Genomic DNA, 20,544 nt, shown 5'->3' with positions numbered 1-20,544 from the left:
TCTGGGGCCTGGTGGGAGGGAACCTGCTGGGAAGTGAGGCTGGAGAAGGACGGAGGGTCAAACCAGGCAGCCTAAGAAAGACTACGGATCCCATCCTGAGTGCCTTGGAGATCAGTGAAGGGTAAAGCAAGGGAGGGACGGGATCCAGCTGGAATTTGGGGAGCTACTGTGTGGAGACAAGACACCTGGAGCAGCTCTAGTCATTGTGTTACCTGGGCCCAGCTTGATGTGGGGCTTCAGGGAAGACCAGTCTCCTAGGGGAGCTCTGGCGGGGACAACACACAAAAGAAATGTCAACATCTATAAGACAGGTCTAAATAAAAAGGTTTAGAAGAGGCGAGAAGGGGGAGATGGCATTTTGAGGCAGGCCTTGGAATATGGGTGATGTTGGACCTGAGGGTAGGTGTGGAGAGGGTGCCCAGGCAGAGGGGCCAGAGAGACCAAAGGCAAAGCAGACCAGGTAGTTGTCCTTGGTGTCTATCCGGGCAGGAGGGGGCCTGAGAGGGCACAGCTCCTCTGCTCCTTTTGCCACCACATTCAGCCTCCTGACTGCCAGTGCAGGTCATGGTGATGGTTCAAGTGTCTGGAGTGGCTGCTCTGATCCCAAGGGGCCAACATGGTCACTCAAGCCTGGGTGGGAGATCAAAGATGCCCGGGAGTCAGCAGGAAGCCACCTGAGGTCACAGCTGGACGTCTGTTGGATGGGCTGGATGGTGGGTTTATGACTTCTAGTCAAACTCGCCCTTGCTCCATTCAAGCCCCACACAAACAAATGAATAACCACCTAAAACTACTTTTCAGTTTGGGAATTTCAGCAAACCTGCATGCGTGTGCATGTGCGTGCACACATGTGCACATTTGTGTCAATATGAACATGCACCTGCAAGTGTCCATGAATGTGCCCCATGTCAACATGCATGTAATTAACAGCTCAAGTTCACAGAGCGCTCACCACCACTCTAGGTTCTCGCTTGAACCACCTTATTTAATCCGCACCGTGGCCCTGGGCAGTAGACAATATTGTCATTCACACTTCACAGACTGGGAAACTCAGGTGGGATGTTAGCCAGATACCTCTCTGTGTGCAGAATGCTTTCTTGCTCCCAGAATCCTAAATCATACATCGACTCCTAGAAGGAGAGAGCTTTCCATCTTTCATCAAGGTCACGCACAGAGACAACAACCCATGCTTCTTTCCCGTAAAGCCCTTCAAAAAACTCGAAAAAATTGGACCTGAAATAAAACTGTAACATTTTTCATGTAGTCTATTAGTAGGTGTCTGTCAGAATATTAGGAAAAGGCATTCAGTCCACCCAGGAAAAAGAAAAATAACATGGTAGAATGCAGCAGAAAATGGCATGTTTCACGATTTCTCTGCTCTCTAATAAAACAAGTCATGGGGGCTTCCCTGGTGGCGCAGTGGTTGAGAGTCCGCCTGCCGATGCAGGGGACATGGGTTCGTGCCCCGGTCCGGGAAGATCCCACATGCCGTGGAGTGGCTGGGCCCGTGAGCCATGGCCACTGAGCCTGCGCGTCCGGAGCCTGTGCTCCGCAACGGGAGAGGCCACAACAGTGAGGGGCCCGTGTACAGCAAAACAACAACAACAACAAAAAAAAAAAAAACAAGTCATGAATCTGATCTCCAAAGGCGTCTGTTCTAAATCCACCACCTGATGTAATAACTCTTTAAAAACAAACAAGTAAAATTTAATCTGCTCATAATGAATATTGTTTTTAGGTTTCCAGCATATTAAAAAAAAAATTGTAGGGCTTCCCTGGTGGCGCAGTGGTTGAGAGTCCGCCTGCCGATGCAGGGGACACGGGTTCGTGCCCCGGTCCGGGAAGATCCCACATGCCGCAGAGCGGCTGGGCCCGTGAGCTATGGCCGCTGAGCCTGCGCGTCCGGAGACTGTGCTCCGCAACGGGAGAGGCCGCAACAGTGAGAGGCCCGCGTACCGCAAAAAAAAAAAAAAAAAAAAAAAAAAAAAATTGTAGGTAAAAGGCAAAGCATTCAAGCCATCTTGGCTTTCCCATCTATTAAATCATTTCAGCCTCAGTCCAGCCTTTGACTATCCAAACTGACTTGTAAAATGACCCCGTTAATTAGTGTGGAGGAATGTAAAGCATGCCCGTGAAGTTGCTGGCCTTCCCTTTATGATGACTCCAAAGAAAACCGTGCAGATCTTTGTGAATCCACCCTGCTGCCTTGCCCTTTGCTCATTCTTTCCTAAGAAGAATCCACAGCGCGCTTAGAGCCATGCCTGGCACAGGTAAGCACCATAAAAGCATGAACTACAAGCAGGATGCTGATGGTCCCCACCACTGGCCGATTTCCTCTCCTGTTTGTGCATCCTCTCAGGCCACAAAAGAAACAGCCTCCTACGACCCCTGCCCGCCCTGGAGTTTATCGTAGAAGTCAACTGAGCGCCTCACTTTTCACCACACCACCCCATCTCTCCACTTCCACCACCCTGACCTTTCTTGAGTCCTTCAAATTTGCTCTTCTCCCTCCGACAATAAGACCTCGCACACGGTTCCCCAGCCTGGGACACCCTTCGTCCCTCTCCTCCCATTTGACTCGTGCTCAGCCCTCAGACTGCTCCTTAGGTGTGGTCTCCCCAGGAAGCCTTCTCTGAGCTCCCTGAGAGTCAAACTGCCCTGCAGTGGACCTTCACCACCCCTTCATGTCCTGCTCCCTCAGGGCGCTGTGGGGTGAACGTTCAACTTGTCTGATGGATGGTGTGTCCCCCTAGTGCATCTCCCCAGGTGGACTGGAATTCCAACGAGGCATGACCACAGCGCCCCAGAGCTGAGCACCTGGTCTGCAGCATAGTAGACACTCGGCAATACTAGCTGCATGACTTTACACAAAGGGGGTTGAAATAACAGCGTGAAAGGGAAGGGGCTAGAAGAGCGACAGCAAGAATGAGAACAGATGCTCTCCTTGGCTCTCCTTCATCCACCCTCTGGGCCTCTCCATCCCTATCCTGGTCCTTCCGCAGCCACGAGACACAGGCCCATGCCGGTCCCTTCAGAGCCCATCTGGCTGCAGTGCAATCACTCTCCCCAGAGCTCTTAGGATGCACCTGGTACATCTCAGTGAAGAAGTGGCTCCAAGTAATACCCAGTCCCTGTGTCCAACCCTCCTCTCCTCTCCCTGCCCTGAGGGGAGCTCACCACATTCCAGTGCCATCTGCTTGGGCACAGAAGGTCAGGCTCCCCCTGGCAGGAAGGGCCCTGTTGGCAACAACGGTCCCTGGGCCACCATGGAACCGGCAACCAGAGTAGGTGGGCAGAAGGTGGACACAATGGTCTGGGGTCAGGGACACAGTCCCAGCTGCTGAGTCCCATGGAGGACATGGGAGGTGAGCCAAAGGTCTCCACGGAAGGCAGGATGGTGGAACGGGTCGGCTCTGGGGGAAAACTGTCACAAGCCATGAGGGATGGCGTCCTGCTGGCACTGGGTGTGCCCTGAATCCAGAGGGTGAAAGTAAAGAAAGAATGCAGTCAGGAAAAGGTGAGGAGTCTGGCTCAACACCCCTAAAGGCCAGACTGGCTGGAGAAAAGGGGTGTTGGGACTTTGTTAACATCCATTAGTAGAGCCCTGGGTGGGGTGCTGGATGGTAAGCCATGGTTCAAAGGGCCACAAGGGAAGGTGAGGTAGAGAAGTCTACTCCTCCCAGGTCCTGGGGGTGGTCTGTGGCACACCTGGAGGGACCCCAAGGGGAGGTCAAGGCACGGTGCAGACAGTGTGAGCAGCAAGACCGGGGGCAGGTGCCTTTATTAGGGTTCAGGGTGGAGTGTTTCTGGAGTTCCCAGGCTGAGGCAGGAGAGCAGGGCTTTGGCAAGCTCCATGGGGTTCTGATCTAAGGGACACAGAAGGGGAAGGAGCTGGGAGGAACAAGAGAGTGTTCATCACCAAGCCCTTTGGGGAAGTCATGTCAGGAACTGACACTCACGTGTGACTGTGGGCTGTTACCTGGGGCGTGCTCTCAAGGGAGGGGCTCTTGTCAGCTCACGGCCCTTGCAGGAGGCTCAGCCCACAACATGGATGCCGAGGCAACAGTGTTAAGCAGTCGTTTAACTAAACTCTCCACAAGGGGCTAATGTGTGTCCTCATGTACCAGCTGGAGGCAGGATCCGGTCTACACCAGCACAAGAGAAGGCAGGAAACATCATCCAGACCAGGAGAGAGGCCACCCACAGCAAATCCACAGTACTGCTCAACTGCGACAAGGCCCTTGGTGCTAAGATGAAGGCCACCTGCCATCTCTGAAACAGGCTTGCTGTGTGGTACTCCCTCAGGAATGTTAGTAGAAAGAGCAAGGCTTGTAACTGGGGAGATGTGGGTATGAATTCCAGCTCATCCCCTACCAGCTGTGTGACCTCAGGTAAGTCACTTAACTTCTCTGAGCCTCCTCATCTATATGGGATGTGTAAACACTGCCTCACAGGATTAAGGAAAAGATTTAGGTAAAGTGCTTACTGTGTGCCAAGCTGTGAGCAAGGCTCTGTAGATGAAATTGTGAGCAAAGCCAGGCATGGCTCCTGCTCTTATAGGACTCGGGGCCTAATGGGAAAGATGGACATGAAGCAAGTTATCTCACAAATAAATGTTTCATCACAAATTGCAGTAAACGTTAGAAATAAAATGTATCAGAAAGCTCAACATCTCTAATAATTAGGGAAATGCAAATGAAAACTACAATGTGATACCCTCTCATACCCATGCAGATGGCTAGTATCAAAAAAAACAGAAAGAAACAAGTGTTGACCAGGATGTGGAATAATTGCAACTTCTGTCCACTGTTGGTAAGAATGTAGAAATGGTACAGTTGCTATGGAAAAACAGTATGGGGGTTCCTCAAAATATTAAACACAGAATTACCATATGACCCAGCATTTCCATGCCGGGGTATACACCCAAAAGAAATGAAAGCAGGATCTTAAATAGATATTTGTACACCCAAGTTCATAGCAGCATTATTCACAAGAGTCAAAAGGTGGAATCAACCTAAGCGTCCATCAATAGATAAATGGATAAACAATATGGTATATATACAAGGGAATATTATTCAGCCTTAAAAAGGAAAGAAATTCTGACACCTGCTACAACATGGAAACACCTCGAAAACAGTACATTAAGTGAAATGTCAGTCACAAAAGGACAAATACTGCATGATTCCACTTACATGAGGGCCCTAGAGGAGTCAAATTCATAGAGACAGAAAGTAGAAGGGTGGTTACCAGGGGCTGAGGAGGGGGATGGGGAGTTAGTGTTTCATGGGTACAGAGTTTCATTTAGCAAGATGAACAGAGTTCTGGTGATGGATGGTGGTGATGGTTGCACAACAGTGTGAATGTACTTGATGCCACTGAACAGTGCACTTAAAAATGCTTAAGTTGGGGACTTCCCCGGTGGCCCAGTGGCTAAGGCTCCACGCTCCCAATGTAGGGGGCCAGGGTTCGATCCCTGATCAGGGAACTAGATCCCACGTGCTGCAACTAAGTGTTGGCATGCTGCAACTAAGGATCCCACATGCCACAACTAAGGCCTCGTGCAGCCAAATAAATAAATATTTTTTTAAAAAATGGTTAAGATGGTAAATTTTATGTTTCATATATATTAACACATAGCATTTTTTCAATTGGAAAAAAAAACCATCAGAAGCTAGAGAGTGGGTAACAGTAGGCCTTGACCTGGTGTAGTTTTGGGGTCCTCCTGGAGAAAATGACATCAGAGTTCTGATGGGTGAGCAGGGAGATCAACAACAGCCTAGGATTAAAGGGGCTGGGAGGGGAAAAGAGCACCTGCCAGGAGAGGGGCGTGTGTGGCAGCTTGGGTGGGAGGACCTGGCACTTTGGAGGGACTGAGAGGAGGTCACAGAAGCAGCCGGAGGATCCCAGAGGGCACTGTCACCCCAACAGGAAGCTGTGACAAGCTTCCTAGGTCTGGCTTAGCATCCATCAGGAAGGGCAACCCTCAGCCCTACACGCAGAAGAGCACAGCACCTACCTCAGGATGGTTGCCAAGTTATTCAGACATTCCCCCAAGAGCACAGGGCAGCCTTGATTGAGAAATCTTTGAGGTTTCTTGATTGAGAAGCCTCTGAATTGAGAAATCTTGATCCCTTTGTCCCCAGATCGGGCCTTAGTCCCAAAAGGCCTCTCTACTACTGCTCTTGGAAAGCCCAGCACATGCTCAGGACAAGGGTTTCTGGGAGCCAGGCTAAGATCCCAGGATTCTCAGGATGGGTGTGCACATAAGGTGCGCTCTGCACCTACCTGCCCCGGCACCCAGCCTGCTCACTCAACAGGACGGACCATGGTGCTTACATCCACCAATCTCCTTGTCAAAGCACCAGCAGAGATTCTTTTTATGTATTTCTTGGCTTTCTCCCCCAAGTCACCTTTTCTTAGAATCTCTGCCCACAAGCTCCAATAGCTACAGCTTTACAAAAGGGGGAATGCAATACAGCAGTTTCCAACCTCTCAGCTCCCTTAAGTCTCTGCCTCTTCTGTCTCTCTCTGTCGGCTTTGCCTCTTCTCGAGTGTGTAATTAAACCAAAAGAGCATGGAAAACCCCCTTCTAATCAATAAATCAAAACGTTGGTCCCCTGTGACATTTTTTTCATTACAGTTCTGTAGGTCAGGCATTCATTAATTCTCCCGGATGGAGTTCCCTGCTGGGACATCCGAGTAGAATTAATGTAGTCTTTGAGTAATTATGTATTTTTAAACTATCCTCCTTTTCTTTCCTAAACAGCCAGAAAGAATTGTTTATAAATGAAGGAAAATGCTATGGTCTCATGAGTTGGGTATTTGTAAAGAAGGAGATTCAAATGAGGGTACCAATTAGAGTAGCAGGAAACATTTGGGGTATTTGCTGAGTCAAGGAAGACCCATTTAGAAAGAGGTGAAAATAGTTCAAGCACCGTTTAGAAACTCCTGACATGACATTTCAGCTTTATAATGAGTACAACTGGGGTACCAGTGGCCTTGAGCTCTCGTCCTTATGCCCTCCCCCCACCCTCACCATCCCATCATCTCTTTCTTCCTAGCTGTGATAGACATTGCTAGCGGCTTATCCAACACTGATTCTCTCCTTCTCTCAATATTCTATTCCAATAATAGAACCCTGATTTTGTTCAGCATGTCAATATGTCTAATTTAAAACATCTCCCCAACCCCACTGCAGGTAGAGGTGACCTGGTGAATCTGACTAGCCAGTGATATGTCAACAGTAGTCTGCTGTGTGGGACCTTAGGGATAACAAAACCAACTCACCTGGCAAATGGCTGTGCCTTTCTATCTTCTTCCTGCCTGGGATGTGAAAGTGATGCCTAGAGGAAAGGCAGCCATCTTGCAACCATGAGGATAAAACCCACAGGTTAAGAATGACAAAGCAGAGAGCCAAAAGAAACCTAGACTCTTGGTTTCTCCCTTAAGCAGCTGCGCCGGCCCTGAATAGGCTTCTTTAGGAAATTCCTGTGTGTTTAAGCCATTGTTAGATAAGTTTTCTGTGACATGCAGCCAGTGCAAGCCCTATATGATGTACATTTCTAGCTATCAGGACTTGCAGAGCCAACTAAATCATCCCAATTTGCAAGAGTTCCCCTCTGTTAACTGGAAAACTATTACAACAACCCAATTCAGGCAGGACTGCTAATGACCTAAGCAGTAATCAGCAAAATGTAGCCCACAGGCCAAATCTGTCTCTCCACCTATTTTTTTTTTCCACCTATTTTTGTAAATAAAGTTTTATCGTAACACCCATTTGTTTATGTGTTGTCTATGGCTGTTTTGCATTGTAACCACAGAGTTGCGTAGCTGAGAGAGAGACTCTATAACCCTCAAAGCCTGAATGTTTACTATCTGACCCTTTACCAAAAAGTTTGCCAATTCCTGGCCTAGATCCACCACGTAGGGCGTCTGCTGAAGGCAAAGGAAATATTGAATGAGTAATGAAAGAAGGTAATTATAAATGCCAGCTATGACCAGTTGTAGAAAATGAGACTATAATACTCATGAATATTTCTTTCTTATTTTGATATAAATATTTGTACAAATAAGCCAAGTCCTTTTCCCTTTATCATCCCCTGATCATCTGCATAAGCTGTGTTAATAGCAGTTAGCCTTATATGTCAGTATTTAATATCTCAAAAGGAGAGTGTGAATTGGCTACGAAAAGAGCGAACATTACCCTAAGACCAAAAAAGGGACTTTATATCCTGTTCTGAGGAAGATACACTGAGTATCTTCCAAATGCAAGATATGCTTGAGGAGCTGCTGGCAGAGGAGGGGACAGAAAGCAATACCTGGAGCTCCCACTGTGACAGAAGGAAAATGGGTTCCAATGGTTTTTTTTAGATTATTCATTCCTTTAATTTCTCCTCAGATGCAACCATAAATCCATATTATTAGATTTTCAATGAATACTAATTTCTTAAGGGAAATACATAGATGCTCTAATTTTCCTTTCCCCTCCTAGGTTTATTGAGATGTAAATGATGTAGGACATTGTATAAGTTTAAGTTATACAAAGTGGTGATTTGATACAAGTATATATTGTGAAATGATGACCACAGTTGGGTTAGTTAACACCTCCATAACCTCATATAATTATCTTTTTTAAAATTAATTTTTATTGGGGTATAGTTGCTTTACAATGTTGTGTTAGTTTCTTGTTATACAGCAAAGTGAATCAGCTCTATGTATACATATATCCCCTCTTTTTTGGATTGCCTTCCCATTTAGGTCACCACAGAGCATTGAGTAGAGTTCCCTGTGCTATACAGTAGGTTCTCATTAGTTATCTGTTTTATATGTAGTAGTGTATGTATGTCAATCCCAATCTCCCAATGGACACTAGGGGGTGGGGGGAGCGGGATGAATTGGAAAATGTGTTCCAATTGCTCAAATAAAAAGGAAAAGGGGATAAAGGCCACAGAACAGGTAAAAATAATGTGCTGCAGGGGTGTGGAAGTAGCTAGAGCTTTGGAGACGGCCAGATCTGAATTACAGTCCTGGTACCACCACCTACCAGCTGTGTGACCTTGGTAATATCACCCAGTAGATGCCTTTGTTCCTTCCCCTTTTCTCTCTGGAAGGGAACTTCAGGGAAATGACATTTTTTGGTGGTGGGGAACACGTCAGGAAACGTTTCATAGAAAAAGATGTGCAACCAGGCCTTGCAGGAGAGTGGTTCGTATTTTTCCATGGCGTGTAGAATGAGTTAATGCATTTCCGTGGGACAGAGTGGGAAAAGGTCATTCTGCAAATATTCAAAAGCAATTTCATGAAACAGTGAGCTCTCATCCATCTGCTGTAACAAACTGGCTGGGCACTGTGGAGCCTTAAGCAGTATACATTCTGTGAAATTATGACTCCCACCGGGGATATATCATATTTTCTTCAAGGCTGAAATGAAAAGATATACAGTACACTGTACACATAGGCCTATTAGGCTGGGAGAAATCTCGGAGCCATTTTGCTGTTCATGGAAGATCAATGATAAATCAACCTGTGTAATCTGCAACCGACTGTTTCATTTGTTCTTTAATGTTCCTCTGATCTTTTGGAGATGAAGGAATTTCACATAAAACAAGTAGTCTGATGAACTTTAATCTTGCCCATAATTGGATAATAAAATTGGGTACGTGCAGTAATTAAAAGGATTGTGATAGAAGAGTCAATTTGCAGTTTCATATTGAGCCTCTTCCATAAACAGAGGAGTTCAGTTCAGGACACACTCAGCATCAAAAAGTGGCCCCATGGGCAGGAAAGCTACCCTTTTTTGTTAGAGGAAAATGTATTTATGGAGAAGATATACCATGTCAGTCATGGCTCATACTACCACCTAAGGCACCTTGAGATCAGGGACATCAGTTTTAAAGATTAGGCTCCAACCTGTTCGTGAGCAGGAGGTTAACCGCTCGATTTTTACTTAAGTGAGTTCATTTTTCCAGGTTATCTGTAGATTGGTTCATCTATTACCCATTCTCCACTGCTGCTGGTTTTGCATAAGTGCAGACTTGCAACTTGCACACAAGTCTGCATGTGTCAAATCTTTGTTTCTGGGCTCCCTAGTGAGGCCTGCCATGCTTGCTCCCAGCCTTAAAAATCTCCAGCCTCTCCTCTGCCCAGTTGGGTCCTGCTGGGCTGGCTCCAACTCTTTTCTTAGGGCCTTCAAGTCCTATATCTGGACCCTGAGCTGGGCCTCCAGTGAAACCACCTTTCCTGGGTCAATCCCTGCACCCTGAGGAGCTTTCTCCATCATCACTTTCTAGGTTTTCCAACACTTTTCTTTGGCCTGCTCCAGTCCTGGCCATGGCTTGCTACCAACCTCTCCATCCTCAACTAGTAACTGACCACAGACCCAACAGTGTGGACCATCTGCCACCCAGATCCTGCCCAGCTTTAACTCGGCTGCCACACCAGGCCATTCTAGTTCCTTCAAAGCCTTGCCGTTCGTGATCTTTTGGAAGCCTTTCTTTGCAATACAGCACATAAAAATATGATGGATTTCTCATTTATCAACTGATAATAAAATAGCCAATGGCCTACAAATTGTTGATCTCCTTTGATCAATCCTGCAAGATATAGTTGTGAGGACAAAATCAAACAGTGGATTAAAAAAAGGATCTGTAATCAGGAAAGTCCTAAACACATATGAATGCTATTACATGGAGCAAGGGCTGCCTCTATTTTACAGATAAGGAAACTGCCCCCGAAAGAACAAAGGTGACCTGCTCTAAGCCTCTCAAAGCACAGGAGGCAAATTCAGGACTAGAATGCAAGCCACTCTTCCTACACTCTAGTGATCAGTATTACTGCTTTCTTTCTATTGTCTTTAATAAATCATGTTTCTTTGATTTTTGTGTATGATAAAACAAACAGACATATAGCCATATTAACATTTTAGTACATATTCTTCCATTGATTTTTTTTCCTACAAAATGCAATTGCTGTCTTTTCCCCACAAAGTGCAATTATTGTGACATATTGCTTTGTAACCTGTTTTTTTTAAAACCTGAGAACTTGAACATTCTTCCTCTTTAAACATTCATCAACTATATATATATACATATATATATATATATATATATTTTTTTTTTTTTTTTTTTTTTTTTTTTTTGCAGTACGTGGGCCTCTCACCGCTGTGGCTTCTCCCGTTGCAGAGCACAGGCTCCGGACGCGCAGGCTCAGCGGCCATGGCCCACGGGCCCAGCCGCTCAGCGGCATATGGGATCCTCCCAGACCGGGGCACAAACCCGTGTCCCCTGCATCGGCAGGAAGACCCCCAACCACTGTGCCACCAGGGAAGCCCCATCAACAATATTTTAAACGGCTATGCAGTGTATGATTGGTATAAATGTGCCAGTCCCCCATCATTGTGTGGCTATATTTCACCAGATAACACAAGTTATCACTATGAAAACAGCCCCATGCTGAACATCTTTGTTTATATCTCTGGGCAAATAGCTTACATTATTTCACTGGGATAAATTCCTGAAAGTAAAAATACAGGGTCAAAAGTCATGGAACATTGTAAGATATCTGTTACATTTCGCCAAATTGCTTTCCAGAAAGACTGAAAAACTTATACTCTCACAGCAGTATATAAGAGTGTCCATTTCCCTGCATCAGAGCCAAAACTCACTATCATTGTTCTGATTAGTTTTTAGCACTCCTATGGTTTGACTTGGAGCTCTATGATGATATATGAAATTAAATATTTCTCACATATTTGTGGCTATTTATGTCTCATCGTTTAATTATTTTTTTAAACATCTTTATTGGAGTATAATTGCTTTATAATGGTGTGTTAGTTTCTGCTTTATAACAAAGTGAATCAGATCTACATATACATATATCCCCATATCCCCTCCCTCTTGCGTCTCCCTCCCACCCTCCCTATCCCACCCCTCTAGGTGGTCACAAAGCAAGAGCTGATCTCCCTGTGCAATGTGGCTTCTTCCCACTAGCTAGCTATTTTACATTTGGTAGTGTATATATGTCCATGCCACTCTCTCATTTCGTCCCAGCTTACCCTTCCCTCTCCCTGTGTCCTCAAGTCCATTCTCTACGTCTGTGTCTTTATTCCTTTTCTGCCCCTAGGTTCTTCAGAACCTCTTTTTTTTTTTTTTAGATTCCATATATATGTGTTAACATATGGTATTTGTTTTTCTCCTTCTGACTTGCTTCACTCTGTATGACAGACTCTAGGTCCATCCACCTCACTACAAATAACTCAATTTCATTTCTCTTTATGGCTGAGTAATATTCCATTGTATATATGTGCCACGTCTTCCTTATCCATTCATCTGTTGATGGTGTGTCTCTTCTTTTATGAATTACCTTTTCATGTCCTTTTCCCTTTTTCCACTGGGCATATTTCCTTGTTTTCCTATTGATGTGGGTAGCATTTACTGCATAGTCCATGCATTAGGACAGTAAGAGACCTCCAAAGTGGGACGTGACCTCCTGAGCCAGAGAGAACTAGGGAAACTGGTCTTACCATACAGTCCAGAGAAAAGGAATTTGACAACTTTATCCTCCTGCCTGAGCTCCCATCTGCTGAGAGGTGGTTCTGGAGAGAGCTCTGGTGAGGAATGATAGAGGGAAGGTACACGAGAGGATACTACAGCCCCTGTTCTGATTCTGGAATAGGGAGAAGGAAGAAGAGGGGGAGTGGTATGAGGAGAAGGAGGAGAGGAGGGAAGAAGGAGAGAAAAAGGAGCTAAGGAAGAGAAAACAAGGGGAAGACGTTAATGCAGGAAAATGTTATTGGGGGACTCAGCAGAACGGCAGGGAATCAGCAAGGAGATGGCAGAGGAGCCAGCAAGGGTTAAAAAGGATGTCAGTGGTGAAGTTCAGCACTGTACTCTAGTCTTACGACTGGCAATTGGAGGATGACAAACAGATATAGTCAAGCAGGCAAAGGGAGCTTACATTAATGCAGGGAGGAGAGGTGGTGGTAGGGACGCCCACAACTCCTAGGCCACCAAAGTACCCTGGGCTCATCCCTGATCCCCAGATTGCAGGTCCCTTTCTACATTATCACACTGCCTTCTGCGCTAAAGCCATTGCAAATTAATGGACTTCTAAGAGGCAAATAACTTCCTCTTAGACTGAAATGCTGGCAAAAGACCAGTCATTTTTCATCTCTGATTAAAACGTCTAAGGAAGAAATTGGAAATAATTCAGCAAAAGGAAGCTCCCACTCTTGAAGGTGCAGAGTGCAAAAGTAATTTGGAGGGGGTAGTAAAAAGGCAGCACCCTGCCCTCTCTGCCAGGCTCTTTCTCACCAGTATACACAGGGGTTATTTGTAGGTAGGTAGGGTCACTGGGGTAACTGGAATAAGCTTAGGCAAGCAGAATACAATTGGAAAGTGCTCAGGACCCTAGAGTCACTTGTTCAGTGTTTCCAAAATGTGCCTTTGTTAGAAGTACTTGTTAGAACCACAAATTACCAGTCTTTTCCCCTGGAGACTGTGATTCAGTATGCCTAAGTCAGGACCAGGAAATGAGACTTTTAAACGAGGGCCTCAGGTAGTTCTTATGATCTAGCAAGGAGGTGATTCTGTCCAGTGCTTCTCCCACTAAAACCCCTGAGAAGATCAGACAAACAATACCAAGGAGTTTCGTTCTATGGCACACTAACTTATACAGATCAACATTTCTACTGCAAACAGATAGAAACTATGAACAAAATTACATTTTTCAAAAATTCTGTTTACAAAACAACAGAGAGCTAGCAAATGTGGCAAGATCTCAAGGCACTGAGATCTCAGAGAAGGAAATCACAGGAGGTGAACCTGACATTGGGCACAGCGTTTGGCCTCGAAGCATTTGCTGATTCTTAAGAGAATCCTAAAAGCTGAGAAGATGTGTTTTGTAGAAACTGATCAGTGAAGAAGCCAAGAGAAGGAGAAACAAAGATAGAAACCAGCAGCCAACAGGGCGTGAAGTTGAACAGTGTTTTTGTCGTCTCGGCAAACTGGGGGAGAAAAATGGAGGCTCAGGGCAAGACGGGGTATCCTGGTACACACCCCAAGATTTCAACTAGGATCTGAAACCTAGGAATAAGGACTAACCAGAAAGAGAGCCTTTTTCACAAAGACTAAAGCCTAGTTTCAAATCTGCTCAACCCAGACTGGATTATGATGATCTGCCCCTCCCTTAACTTCCAAAAGCAAAAGTAGATCCTCTCAGAGTCTCAAATTATCTCACAATTGTTCATACACAATATCTGACATTCGATAAGCAAATTACAAAGTATCCTAGGAGGTGTGAAGGGCCAAAAACCAAGAGAAAACATAGACATAGAAAGAGATCCAAGGAGATGCCAATATTGGAATTATCAGATAGGCTTTCAAGACAACTGTGAGTAATATGTCCAAGAAAATGAAGGACATAAAGAAATCCAAATTTCACTTTGCTGTACAGCAGAAACTAACACAATATTGTAAAGCAACTATACTCCAATAAAAATTAATTTTAAAAGTATTAGTCATCACAATAAGGATTAATAATGAGTTCCAATCTGTAAGTTTGACTGAAGCACTTATCCTGCCTCTCTTGTAAAATCTATACCTCAATTAATCAAATAGTTGATGAGTGGCAGTTGCACCTTTTAGATGTTTTCCAGCTAATAATAAATGAAGATAGAATGATAGAGAATAGGATAGAATGTAGCCATTTTGCAATCCTAATAAATAAAGAAAAAAAAAAAGAAAGAAAAGAAAATGAAGGACAAGGTGGAGAATATTAGTAAAGGATTAAAATGTATTTTTAAAAATCAAATAAAAATTCTAGAACTGAAAATATATAACTAAAACTAAGAACTCCATAGATGAGTATAATAGTGAATTAGGCACAGCTGAAGAAAGGATTAGAGACTTCAAAGGTCACTAGAGAATATCTGGATTGAAAGAATGGAGAGAAAAAAATAGATGGAAAATATTGAACAGGGATGGGGAGGCAAGTATATAAGACAAAATGGGACATGGCAAACAGGTCCAACACACATGTAATTGGAGCCTTGGAGAGGAAAGAGCAAATGAACAGAAGTAATTTTTACAGAGATAATGACTGAGAATTTTCCAAAACTGACCAAAGACATCAAACCATAGATGAAAGAAGTGTTATGAACCCCAAACAGAATAAGTACAAAGAAAACCATATCTGGGCACATCCAGTAAAACTGTTAAAAACCAAAAAGAAACAAAAAATCTGTACAACAACCAGAGATAAAAATTAAATTAAATTTTAATTTATTAATGTATTTTATTATTTACTTTCATTATTTTATTAATGACCAATTATATCAGAATCCCTGAGAGTTGGGCCAGGACACAGAGTGGGGAGTGCTTTTTACATATGTAGGTTCTAGAGCCCCACCATCAGAGATTCTGATTTGGTCAACACGGAGAAAGGCCCACGAATGTGCATTTTCAACAATCCATTGAGGTGATTCTGATGTAGAAGTTCACGAAACACACTTGCTCAAACCTAGCTATGTCCTTATCCCTTTATGTTATAGCTGAGGAAAATGAAGCCCAGGCCAGTTGCAGGGTCACAGTTAGTGTACTGCATAGTCAGGGGTCAATTCTGAGATGCAGCTCTTCTAGCCTGGTACCTGCAGCATCCTAGTCCGCTGCAGGGAGGGCCTATAAGGACTCAAAACCAGAGGAAAGATGGCAGGGAGGTACTGGAAATTCCTGATCACCTAGATGAGACAGGCACTATACAAGGCACTTTCACAGACTTCCTCTGATTCTAAAAGTGGGCTCAAGCTATATATACCATTTACCCAACTTACAGTGTGCCAGGCACTGTATTCAACGCTTTATCCATTATCTTTTTAACCTTTACCACAAACCTACAAGGTAGATATTATTACCATTCCCCATTTTATAAAGAGGCACAGAGAAGTTAAGTACCTTATACAAGGTCACACAGCTCCTAAGTGGGGGAGCCAGGATTTGAACCCACAGAGCTTGATTTTAGAGTCTATACTCATAACTCCTATGTTCCACATGCCCCTTTCACCTACCAACTCTCACACATTTACCGCGGAGGCCAAAAGATGGCTCCTTTAACTGCTCCTCATCTAGACTGTTTTTGGTGGTGGAGTAGCCTGATAGAGCAGAAGGTGCACATGACCAGGACTTGGAAAACCCGGGCTACAGCCCTAGCTCTGCTGCTTCATCCTGTGGTTCTGTATTTAAATTCCCTCCCTCCTGTGCTCACCAATTTTCTTCACCTGGAAAATAGGGGTAATAATATGTATCTCAGGATTGTGGTAAGGATTAAATGCCTCTGCAGACCTATAGCTAATCCAAGAGTGAGCTCCAGGGTGTGGCGTGACACCGGACGGGATGAGTTTGGGTTCTACTGCTCTTGGACAGACCTGGACACTTTGCCTGCAGGGTGGCTGGCTGCACGGTGGCAGGTCCTAAGAAGCTGTGAGGCTCCATCTGCAGTGTGACCCCGTGCAGCTGGCCTGCAGCATGCCACAGTGGTTCATTTCCGCAACAGCCAATGCCAGCTGCCCAGGGTGAGCTCATCCTCTGTCCACAATCCGCACCACCGACAATTCCCACATTATTAAGTGGCTCGCCTAGCCGCACTTGTTTTTTTAAAATGGCATGAGCAGCCATGCAGTTATCTATAGGTGTTTCAATAAGCTTAGAAATCTGATCATCTCATTCTCTGAAATTTCCCTTCTAGTGCCTGATGTGGATGGGATTTTTCTTTTAACTTTATCTAAGCCTTAATTAAAAAATGGATGGATTCGATGGTAGAAATCAACGCATTTACAGGTGATAATAACACTGGCAGGACTAGGTCTGGGCAAAACTATCAAGAGGTTAAAATGAGGTATGGAACCCCTCTCCTTTTGTCACCTGCTCTCTCATTCTGGGGGCACAGATACCCACCTTCACCCCTGCAGCATCTGCCCCAAATCCAGCACCTTCCAGTGATTTTCCATCATATTCAGGACTCCTTTATGGTCCCTTAGTCCCTAGCAGAACATACCCAGGGTACTGCTTTCCGCTAGATAACATTGGAGGTCTCATAATCATGTGACAAGGACCCTTCCTTTGCAGAAAGCCCCGTCCCCCTAGGATTCAAAGTGAGGGTGTTGGGGAAGAAGAGAGGGGAAGGGAGAGACATAGAGATGGGAGACGGATTTGGAGGGAGACAAAGAAAGAGGGAGAGAGAGAAGGAAAGAGAGGGAGCAAAGGGATGAGAGGGGAGGGAGATGGGAAGGAAGGAGAGAAAGATAAGGGGAGGGAATGCAGATGTGTAATGGTTGGACCATCTATAGAGAAACTGGAAAGCAAGGAACATAACCACTTGGTGGATGACAGAATGGCTTCTAAGGAAATCGAGAGAAAGCGCAGACTTGGGGGAAGCAGCCCACTGAGGACTGGCTGAGAGCTGGCACTTTGTGGTCAGAGAGAAGTAAGCCAAAAGGGCATTTCTGTAGGACTTCCCTGCAGTCTTGTGGTTAAGACTCCAAGGTTCCACTGCAGGGGGCGCGGGTTCGATCCCTAGTGGGGGAACTAAGATCCCACATGCCATGTGGCACAGCCAAAAAAATAGAGAAAAGCAAAAACAAACAAATGAACAAAACAGAAAGGCATATCTGAGCTGATAGAGAAACCCCAGCTGGCCCAGTCCTGGAAAAAGCTGATTTCACGAACTGATTTCTACAGACCCAACTGGAGGGGCTGAGCTACAGCAGCTGCCCTCACGGGGCCCAGGGCTCCCCAGTGGGAGGCCCGGTGAGACCACTATAGCCACCTTTTTGGCCTTATGATGACAGCCTGGCCTGGCCCCCAGGCGTAGGTCCTGAAGGGGAGACCAAAGTCCAGCTCCACATGAAGGGACCCCTCTCCCAGTCTTCCCATTTACGCCAGGTGACTGTCTCTTCCAATCTGCCACATGCCCAACTTCGTGGACTCAAGTACTCGAGGGAACTCAAGCAACCAAGCCCAAACTGAGCTGGTGGACCCAGGACCCAGGAGAGCTCCCTGTAAGCGTTCAGGAAGAGATCGAGGAGCACCTCCTTTCTCCAGCATTCTAAATGAAGATGGGGGCATGGGGTGGTGAAAAGAACATGGGCTTTAAAAGCAGGGAAGCCTTGGTTCAAATCCTGAGCCTCCGCTTATTTGGAATATGATCCTGGTCTCAGTTTCCTCTTCTGTGAATTGGGCACAGTCCTACCTCCTAGAGGGACAAGGCCCTGAATATGTTAGTGTATGTACATACATGGGGAGTAGCTGTCCTGCACTTCCGTGTCCCTGGCTCAGGTGCGAGACTTCAGCCAGAGTAATACTCCTGCCCTCCCTCCTTTCCTCCTCTCCCCACTGGCTGCTAGGATTCACAGAAGGACCTTGGAGTTTGAAGGATTCAGCCTTCCCTGGTTTCTTTGTTTTGGACCTGTCTCCCCATAGAAAAAGTGCTCTCTGCCACACGCTGAGCTCTTGCCCTGCTCGGAGGGCCTGTGGGTGTCTGGCCAGTTGTACTCATGACTGGCTGAGGATGAGGGCGGGAGCAGCCAGGCAGGAGCCAAGTCTTAGGAAGCCCTACATCCAAGCCCCATCCTCCACCCACTATCAACAAAGCTGAGTCACAGATGTAGAAAACAAACTTAGAGTTACCAGAGGATAATGGGGGTGTGGGAGGTGTGGATAAATTGGGAGATTGGAACTGACATATACACACTAATATATATAAAATAGATAACTAATAATAACCTGCTGTATAGCACAGGAGACTCTACTCAATACTCTGTAATGGTCTACATGGGAAAAGAATCTTTAAAAAAAAAAAAAGAAAAAAGAAGAGTAGATACATGTATATGTATAATTGATTCACTTTGCCATATACCTGAAACTAACGCAACATTGTAAATCATCTATACGCCAATAAAAATTTAAAAAAACAAAGCTGATACTTGACTTACCCTCTGTCTGAGCCCTGTGTCTGTCTCTCAGCTGGTTCTGAACTCAAGAGGAAGAAGAAAGTTAATGTTTGGTGGTTCCTGGTACATAGAAAGTACTCCCTAAAAGCCTGCTACATATGCATCCCCCAGAGGTAGGGTCCCTCCACCAAATCTGGCAGAACTTCCAGGATTCTCAGTCCACCTGAGGGACACTGTTCCTCCTATAAGAAGCCACCCAGCAAGCAAGAACCAGTCAGCAAACCTGTCTCCCATGTCGGTGATGCACCCTGATGGACTTTGGGTAAAGTTTCCAGGGTTTTATTTCCACTTGCTCCTGCCCCAGGGTCAGGGGCAATCCTGCTCTTTGGCAGCCTGTGAGCCGTGGCACCCTCTGTTTAGAGCTCCAGTCCTCAGCTAACATATTCAACTTCTTCCTCCAAGGAAACTCCAGATACCGTGGTCCAGAAGACACTTACTGTTTTTCTTTCTTGTCTGCTGCTTCATGTAGTTCTGATGGGGCTGCAATCACAGGGCCCTTCTTCCTGACCTTAACAAGCCCATCATATATTCCCTCCCAGGAATGTGAATATTGAGCAGAGATGCCCTGACATCCCTCTAAAGGATTTACAAGTTTCTGCCACTAGGATCCCCAGGGCTGCCCTGTTTTCTGTCCTTCGTGCGTTTAGTTCTTCCTTCAGTTCTGTGAACTCCCAGTATCAGATTTTCCAGGAAACAAAGTGAGTTGGAGATTGGTGTGCTGGAAATTTACCGAGGAGTGCTCTAAGGCTTTGAGGGAGGGAAAGAAACAGAACTGGGCAGGGAGAGAACTGGAACTGCAATGCAGCTGTGCACAGCACACAGGCCTCAGCCAGTCCCATGGGAGCTGCAGCTGGGATGGCCCTTCAGTGGCGGCCTGCCTTGAAGCAAGGAGCCAGGCCTTCGTACCACTACAATGACCAGACACTGGGTATCCTTCACCAAGAAGGGGCGCTAACCTTGGGAAAGATGACTTTATTTAGCCAAGAGCAATTCCAGGCGAGGGCCTCAGCTCTGAGCTGCCAGCAGCCAACATTCTGGCAGCTGGAGCAAAGCATATTTCAGTCCTAAAAGGGGATCAGGCAGCTCATCACAGCACCCACTGCTCCTTCCAATATCTCTTTTTCTCTTACTTAAGTTCAGTCTCTGCTTGAAGTAAAGGACCATAGCTGATAGAGTCAGACACAAAGTAACCTCAGACAGTAGACTCCAATTTACCTCCTGCCTTTGGAGAGCTCTCTTCAACAACTAAATCAAGGTTGATCTGTCCACTGTACATCATCCACATTCAAAAACGAGAACAAGAACGTGAACTTCTATCAACAGGAATGCCGTGCAGACTACTAACCACCATGGAGTTCCGCTTCAGTGACCAGTCTGTGCCTGTCAGCTATCCATGTACAATTACCATGTGTAAAATGTTTTTCCATGGGGCTTTTCCTTGTCCCTGGAATTTCTGCAGTCTCCATGGCAGGGACAATGGTGACAGGTATCTACACATTCTAAAGAGAAGTGATGGACATGTTGTTTTAGCCTGGTCCCCTGAA

Source organism: Leucopleurus acutus, assembly GCF_964270905.1.
Source record: "Leucopleurus acutus genome assembly, chromosome: 1".
Lineage (NCBI taxonomy): Eukaryota > Metazoa > Chordata > Mammalia > Artiodactyla > Delphinidae > Leucopleurus > Leucopleurus acutus.
The sequence above is the reverse complement of the archived record's forward strand: the minus strand, read 5'-3'. Positions refer to the sequence as shown.